Genomic DNA, 8679 nt, shown 5'->3' with positions numbered 1-8679 from the left:
AAATAATACTACACTAAACATTCATATACACATATCTTGTCCATTCCTCTGATTGCTTCTTAGCATGAGTTCTTAGAGAAGTATCCCAGCAAAGGATAAAGCCTTCATAACATATTGGGAAATTGCCTTCCAGAAAAATGATTATCTTTGTGCTGCCCTTAATAGTATATACGAGTTCTCCTCTCCCTTTATTTACTCTTGCTCTTGGGATTTTTGAAAAACATGAGATTCACATTTTTTAAAAATCAGCTTTATTCCTGAGAAAATGGAAGATAATGCTTTAGATTGGCCATCGAACTTGCTCGTTAATATCTGACCTCTAAACCAGTCCGTTTTATAGATTCCATCCCTAGCCCAGGTGGACTTCCACAGGCTGCCCCCTGGGATCCTGCCCAGTAAGCTAATCACATAGAAATTATAGTCTTCCTTTTTGCAGGCCTGCTCAGAATTAGAATGGAGAAAGAATTTAGACAAGCATGTTTAGTTTCTTCTCCAAAGCTCATGAAGTCACTTCTCCTATGGGAGGCAGTAAAGGATGAGAGAAAGGGCTGGGAAGAAAGGAGCTAGAAGTGTTAGTCTAGCTGAAATCCCTCCATGTGTAAACATGGGTCAAAACGGAGGTGCTGCCAAAATGTTTGCCAATACTCTGCACTGAACTGTTTAGCATTAAAAAAAAAATGAGTTTCAAGAAGTTCGCGGCTGTGAGAAGTGGCTGCTCTCGGTCCCGTGTCTGCAGCATCGTTACTACTTCTCTTAAGCTGGCTGCTTGCCAAGATATCTCGCCACCATGATACCTCGAATTACAGTTAAGGGGGGCATGTGGAGGAATATCGAGGATGAAATTCTGAAAGCAGCAGTAATAAAATACGGGAAAAGCCAGTGGTCTAGCATTACCTCACTGCTGCACAGAAAATCAGCAAAGCAGTCCAAAGCCAGATGGTATGAGTGGACTGGATCCAAGCATTAAGAAAACAGAATGATCCAGAGAAGAGGAAAAACTCCTGCATTTGGCCAAGTTGATGCCAACACAGTGGAGGACCATCACTACAATCGTTGGAAGAACAGCTGCCCAGTGCTTGGAACACTGTGAATTTCATCTGGATAAAGCCACTGAAGAGACAATGAAGAGGAAATAAAAGATGATCCATGAAAATTTAAACCTGGAGAAACAGATCCAAATCCAGAAACAAACCAGCATGGCCTGACCCAATTGATGTGGACGAGGATGAACTTGAGATGCTTTCTGAAGCTAGAGCCCACCTAGCTAATACTCAGGGAAAGAAGGCCAAGAGGAAAGCAAGAGAGAAACAGTGAGAAGAAGAAAGGAATCTTGCTGCCCTCCAAAAGAGAAGAGAACTTCAAGCAGCTGATATAGAAATTTAGAAGAAAATTTAAAAAGAGAGAGGAGTTCATTATAATACTGAAATCCCACTTGGGGGGTGGTGGGGAGAAAGCTTGCTCTTGGTTTCTATGAGACTTCTGAGGAAAACAACCAGGTTGTTGATGCAGATTTCAGGAAGTTAAGATAGCAGGATCTTGATGGGGATCTAAGATCTGAAAAAGAAGGAAGAGATAGAAAAAGAAGACAAGCAGCATTTGAAAAGGAAAAAAGGAGTCTGATTTACCATCAGCTATTCTTCAAATGAGTGGTGTTTCTGAATTTACAAAAATAAGAAGCAAACTAGTACTTCCTGTTCCTCAGATTTCAGATGCAGAACTCCAGTAAGTTGTGAAAGTAGGCCAAGATAGTGAAAGCGTGTGTCAGACTACTGAGGAATCTGGTATAACAAACCGCTTCCAGTACTCATGTATGGGTATAATGTCACCAACAACAGCATCTCTCTTTGAACACCACGAATGCCAGCTTCCCAGAGCATGATTCTGCAGGAAGCTCAGAACTTTATGGCTCTGACCAATGTGGATGTCCCATTAAACAGTGGACTTAACACAACTTTGCACAAGAGTCTCGGATGTGACTCCACAGCAGCATGTTGTACGACTCCAAACATAAGTTCTTTCTATCTCATGCAGGACTCTGTCTCATGGATCTGAAGGGCTGAGTCCCTAGAGGGGGACAACTCCCAAACCAGTTGTTAACTCCACCCTGGGTAGAACTCTTCTTTGAGACAAATTAAACATTAATCCTGAGGATGGAATGGTAGAGTACAATGATCCCTCTTATGTAAACATACCTACTGCACTGTGAAGCAGATGAAAAGAGAATCTTGTGAACACCTCCATTCGGGGTTGTTGGGCCTTCCTGCTCCTAAGAATGATTTTGAAAGTGTTCTACCAGAAAATGCTAAGAAAGAGCTGAAAGGTCATGAAATAGATCGTACATATGTTAAAGATGCTGCTGACATGGATGTACGAAAGCAGGCTATATGAGATGCAGAGCATGTAAAGGAAATGAAACGAATGTACAAAGCTGTCCAGAAAGATCTTTCAGGACCATAAGAAGTAAATGAAACTATTCTAAGATCCTTAAGTGTAGAACCACCTTTAACCGATTTTCAGAAAAGTGAATAACTAATCAAAAAAGAAATTATCACAATGCTTCATTATGACCTTCTACATCACCCTTATGAACAATCTGGAAATAAAGGACAAACTACAGGATTCACTACCAATAATTCAGAGCACACTGCCTAACTAGAACATAACCCTTATGAAAAGTTCTCCAAAGAAGAGCTAAAAAAGGCCCAGGACATTCTGGTACAGAAGATGGAAGTGATAAAACTAGGTATGAGCCATGGAGAACTCTCAAGGGAAGCTTATAACCAGGGGTGGGAAGAATGCTACAGTTAAGTTTTATATCCCCCTGGGCAGAGCCGCTACCCACAGGCCAACCTAGTAAGCGAAAAGGACAGAAGTGAGTCACTTGAAAAGAGGCTTGAGATAAACAGGAGTCACATGATGACAGAAGCCAAGAGAGCTGCAAAGATGGAAAAGAAGATGAAAATTTTGCTTGGGGGTTACCAGTCTCATGATATGGGGCTCATGAAACAGGCAAATGACTTATGGGACCAAACTGAGCAGGCTTAGAGTTATGTACTTTTGAAGAACTCAAGAAACATGAAGATTCTGCTATTGCCCGGAGGCCAGATGTACAGCAACAATAAAAAAGAGAAAAGGAATTTCAGCATATATATGCTGATTTGCTACTGGAGAAAAAGATTTTAAAGTCCAAATTCTGAAGTTCAGTTTATATTTTGTCACAAGAAGAATTGATTGCTAGTTTTCATATCTGGAAGGCTGAAACTAATGTTTATCTTCATTGGCAAATTTGTCCATGATTGGTGGGTTTTTGTTTTTTTATATTAAATGCTATCAATCATACACATTCTACATATAAATACTTTAACTCCACAGGACATTTTAGGTTTTAAATTATTAAGATAATCATTCTTTTAACAGTGTCATACTTGCAAATTTTTTTCGATTTCGCCCTTTATTTTTAAAAGCCTGATTCTAAAGTGCTGCCTGTGAGTATACTCTTGAATAAAAACAATATTAAAAAAAATAAATTTCTACCTTGATAGAAAAATATAAGAGTCTCATTTTAATGCATTACTTTGGTTACTGGAAGACTAAACTTTTTTACTGTTTTGTGAATTTCCTCTCCATGACTTTTGACTATGTTTATATTGGAGAGTCATCTTTTGACGTTGATTTGTAATACATAGTATGAGAAGATAATAATAATTTGCTATATCCATTACCAAAAATTTCAATTTGCCATTTGCCTCTTCTTTTTTAATGAAAATAGCTTTTATTCCTTTAAAAAAATATGTATCGTTTTTAAAATCAGAAAATAAGTAAACATATCAGAAAAAAGTGAGACATCTCTAGTTATTTCTCGACTTGAAGACAACCAATAAGATTTTAATGTACATATTTCCAGCCTTAATAGATGGATAGACAGATGACTGAATAGAAATGTGTACATAGAAACAAGCACACACATATTGTTTTATAAAAAGTAGATCACATTTGCTGTTTTGTAGCCTACAACATTTCATTGCTATCCTTACAAATCCATCTTTACGTTTTGTCCAGTTTTTTCTTTAGGATATGTTTATCAAATGTTTATGTTTTGATGTAAAGAAGTGAACTTTTATATGGACTACAACTGAACAGTACATTGTTAAACATGCACATAACTTCAATAAAGTGGTGAAGATGGGAGATTTTTCTACAGAAAGTTAAATTTGTACAGGTAGAGGCAGCAACAACTGTGGCACTCTTATTCCATCTGGTGGATGGCAAGTTTATTTTCATATCTATTGTAACATTTACATTAATTTCAGGACTTCAAAAATGTGAGAAAATATGTGTTTCTTGGAAACTAGGAACTTTGGATATTAAAGCTGTTTGTTATGAATTAAAATGTAGAAGTACATGAACCTTCTGATTTTTCGTCTCAACATATTCTTGTCTGTTACCTTTTTTTTCTTCCAGATTAGTGACTTGCAATCATTTTCTGTAAATAGTGAATATTTTAGGCTTTAAAGCCCTAGTGGTTTCTGTCACAATACTCAACTCTGCTACTGTAGAACAAAAATTGCTATAGAACATATTAAACAATTGGAGGTTGTTGTTTTCTTATAAAACTTATTTACAAAAACAACTTGAGGCCAAATTCGGCCCATGTGCCTCAGCTTGCAAACCCCCGTTCTAGATGAACATTGGAATCATTTTTTTGGGTGGGGGGAGAAATTTTGTTGGAATTCCATTAAGGGTTAAATTAATCTGGGGTTAACATTTTTACAATAATGTGACTTCCCATCTTGTAGCAAAATATATCTCTAAATTGATTTACATTTCTTTTATGTTTCTTACCAAAATGTTACATATTTTTTAAACTGTCCAAATTGTTTCTCAATTGCTTGCTTATATGGTGCACATACCACAGATCATGCTTTCCATTCTTCAGCCTACTCTCAGAATAGACTACTTTGTATAGAGCCCATTCAAAGGAGAGGGTTATTTTCTCTTTCTGCTTTAGTTACAGGTGTATGGGTGCTGATTGTGTCATTCAGCTTTTGTTAGAGAAGTTTTAGGTTCAAAACAAAACTGAGAGTTGGTGCAGAGATTTCCCATACACCCTTTGCCCCATCATGTGTAGCCTCCCCCATTATCAACATCACTCCAGAATGGTACACTTGTAAACCAAGGATGAACTTACATTGACACATCTTAATCACTGAAAGTCCCTAGTTTACATTAGCGTTCACTAATATTAGGGTTTGAATATATAATGACATGTATCTATCATTATAATATCACACAGAGCATTTTCACTGCCCTAAAATTCCCCTATAGCTTGCCTATTTAATCCTCTTCCACCATCACCCCTGGCAAACACTGATATTTTCACTGTCTCCATATTTTTACCTTTTTCAGATGTTAAATAGTTGGAATCAGGGCATACGTAGACTTTTCAGATTGGCTTCTTTCACTTAATAGAATGCATTTCAGGTTCCCCTGTGTCTTCTCATGGCTTAATAACTCATTTATTTTTAGCACTAAATGATATGCCATTGTCTGGTTATACCACAGTTTATTTACCCATTCACTTACTGAAAAACATTTTGGTTGCTACCAAGTTTTCCCATTATAAATAAAGCTACTATAAACATCCTTGTGCATATTTTTGTGTAGACATATGTTTTCATCACATTTGGCAAGTACCAAGGAGCATCATTGCTGGATCATATGGTAAGAGTACGTTTACTTTTGTAAGAAACTGCCAAACTCTCTTCCAAAGTAGCTGTACCATTTTGTATTTCTATCAGCAATGTGTGAGAGTTCCTGTTGTTCTACATCCTCACCAACATTAATGTCAGTGCTCTGGACTGTGGCCATTCTAATAGGCATGTAGTGGTATCTCATCTCATTGTTTTAACTTTCATTTTTCTGATGACATATGATGTGGAGCATCTTTTCATATGCTTATTTGCCATCTACATGTATTCTTTAGTGCAGTACCTGTTAAGGTCTTTGGGCCATTTTTTATTCTAGTTGTTTTCATATTGTTGAGTTTAAGAGCTCTTTGTATATTTTGAATAACAGCCCTTTGATTTGTTTTTTGCATATATTTTCTCCCAGTCTATGGCTTGTCTTCTCATTCTTTTGGCATGGTCTTTTACAGAGCAAATTTAATTTTAATGAAGTCCAGCTTGTGAATTATTTCTTTCATGAATCATATCTTTAGTGCTATATGTAAAAAGGCATCACCATATCCAAGGTCATCTAGGTTTTCTTTTATGCTATCGTCGAGGAGTTTTATAGTATTGTGTTTTACATTCAGATTTACAATCCATTTGAGTTAATTTTTGTGAAGAATGTAAGCTCTGCATCTAGATTCATATTTTTTACATGGTAATTTTATTTTTTATTGAGGAAACATATAACATCATATTAGGTTCAGGTGTACAACATAATGATTCAGTATTTGTACATATTGCAAAAGGATCACTACAATAAGTCTAGTTAACATCCATCACCACATACATAGTTACAAATCTTTTTTTTGTAATGAAGACTTACAAGATCTACTCTCTTAACAACCTCCATATATATAACACAGTATTATTAACTAGATTCATTTTTTGGGCATGTTGAAAAGACTATCTTTGCATCCTATTGCCTTTGTTCCTTTGTCAAAAATCACTTGGCTACAGTTATGGGGGTTTATTTCTAGGCTCTCTACTCTGTTCCATTGTTCTGTTTGTCTATTCTTTTGCTAATACTGTGCTGTCTTGATTACTGTAGCTTTATAGTAAATCTTAAAGTCATGTAGTATCAGTCCTACAACTTGTTCTTCTCCTTTAATATTGTGTTGACTATTCTGGGTTGGTTCAGTTATTTTACACACAGAATTTAGTATTAGTAACTCTTACAAGCCAAGACTTTAGATCAACTGGAAAGAGAAAGTAAAGAGGATGAGAAGGTTGAGAGAGGAGGGTGATAGAGTTGAAAAACATATTCCAGGAAGCCAGTTTGGCCTTAATGTATTAGCTCTTTCCCTTGCCCTCTTAAAAAAGACCTGCTAATGATTTTCCATTTATTCCCACAAACACTTTCTCTCTTTCATGGTTTATAGCTAAGAGATAATGTGAGGACATTTCTCTCTTTGGCATGCATAATGGAGTTAAGGCATCCCTTTTTATTATTATTGTCACCCTGAACAGTGACAATCAACACATTTCTTTGCTCCCGAGAAAATCACATTCATTATTAATAGGTGTGTCAATTTCTCCATCAGATGTAAGATGGTATGTTTGGAGCTTTTCCATTTCCATAGAGTTTTCTTAGAAACACTTGCCTTGGAAAAATGCACTTGCATTACACATGACATAGTTTGGTATAAGCATCATTTTGGAGAGTTGAGCAGAACTCAAATAGAATGAAACCACCATATGCCCATGTTAATTACACAAAACCTATACCTTCTATGGTAGGAGAAAAATATGCAAAAATAAAGACCAGTTTTCCTAATTCAATTTTAAAAAGTAATAATGTAAAAATTTAAATCTATTGACGTTAGTAGATGAATTATTGGAGACAGATATCTATTCAGAATCTAGGAAATTTAATTAAACTCTTCACTCAAAATATATACTGCACTGTGTCCTTGTGTATATATGTGTATACATAAGCTTATTTTACTTAACTTCCATGCCTGAGGTATCTTAGGGATTCTCTGTTCCACAGAACCATACAATAAACAGGTGTTCAATAATATTCATTTGAAAGATTCCAGTTTTATTTTTTTCATTAGCACTAAGCTATATTTTTCTCTTATACCCATCTGTATTTAATGTTGGGTGGACACATTTTCTCTTCTATTAGATATATTTTTTGCTTCTGGAGCACATAAATCATCTTCTAATTACTTTCTTCCTTTCAATTTTCATAATTTATATCTGCTATGGAAAAATTAAAATATACAGGTAGGAAAAAGAGGTGAATCATTCAAAGTTCCACTACTCAGTGATAACCACTGTAAAAAATGTTGACTCTTCCTGAACTGTATCTTATAAATACATAAATTTGAAAATATGGTATTTGATTTTACATATTCCTCTATACCTTTTTTTGAACATTTTTTGTATTGATAAATATTGACTCATATCTTAATTTTAAAGATTCCACAAAATTCTATCACATGTATACATGATAATTAATTAAGTAAAATCTTTATTGTTGAAACTTAAGATTTCTTTACTTACAAAAATGCCTTTGAAAAAGAATCTTTGCATTTTTTTTCATTCTTTAAGATAGATTTTAGAAGGGAATTATTGGACTTAAAAGTATGTAATTTTTAAGGCTGTTGAGGCATTTTGTCAAATTGTAACAATTTGTTGGGGAAATTTCCCGAGATGTCCTGCAACCAACCTCCAAAGGAGGACTGAGCGGTGCAACCAAAGAAAGATAACGCCAGAATTAAACAAAGAATGATTAAGAGAACTTATCGACAGAAGCAGAATCTTGGGTGACAGTAATACAGTAGATCACCTCACTCGAACTGGATGGGGCTTGATATATACGGCCTCCAGAAACAGAGGTGGTTCGTTGCCAAGTGGCCCTTGCTTGTTAGGAGCTATCTATTCCAAAGAAGTAATAATGGGCCTATTTATCTATGTAAGAACATCCCTTTCAGGTGATATGGGC

General features: G+C 35.6%; 1 pseudogene; it reads left to right on the top strand.

Annotated features, from left to right (window-relative positions):
• The first annotated feature begins 787 nt into the window (after positions 1–787).
• On the top strand, positions 788–3197 carry LOC105298383 (annotated as a pseudogene).
• Positions 3198–8679: the final 5482 nt, after the last annotated feature.

This window comes from Pteropus vampyrus, unplaced genomic scaffold, assembly GCF_000151845.1.
Source record: "Pteropus vampyrus isolate Shadow unplaced genomic scaffold, Pvam_2.0 Scaffold151, whole genome shotgun sequence".
Lineage (NCBI taxonomy): Eukaryota > Metazoa > Chordata > Mammalia > Chiroptera > Pteropodidae > Pteropus > Pteropus vampyrus.
The sequence above is the reverse complement of the archived record's forward strand: the minus strand, read 5'-3'. Positions and strand labels throughout refer to the sequence as shown.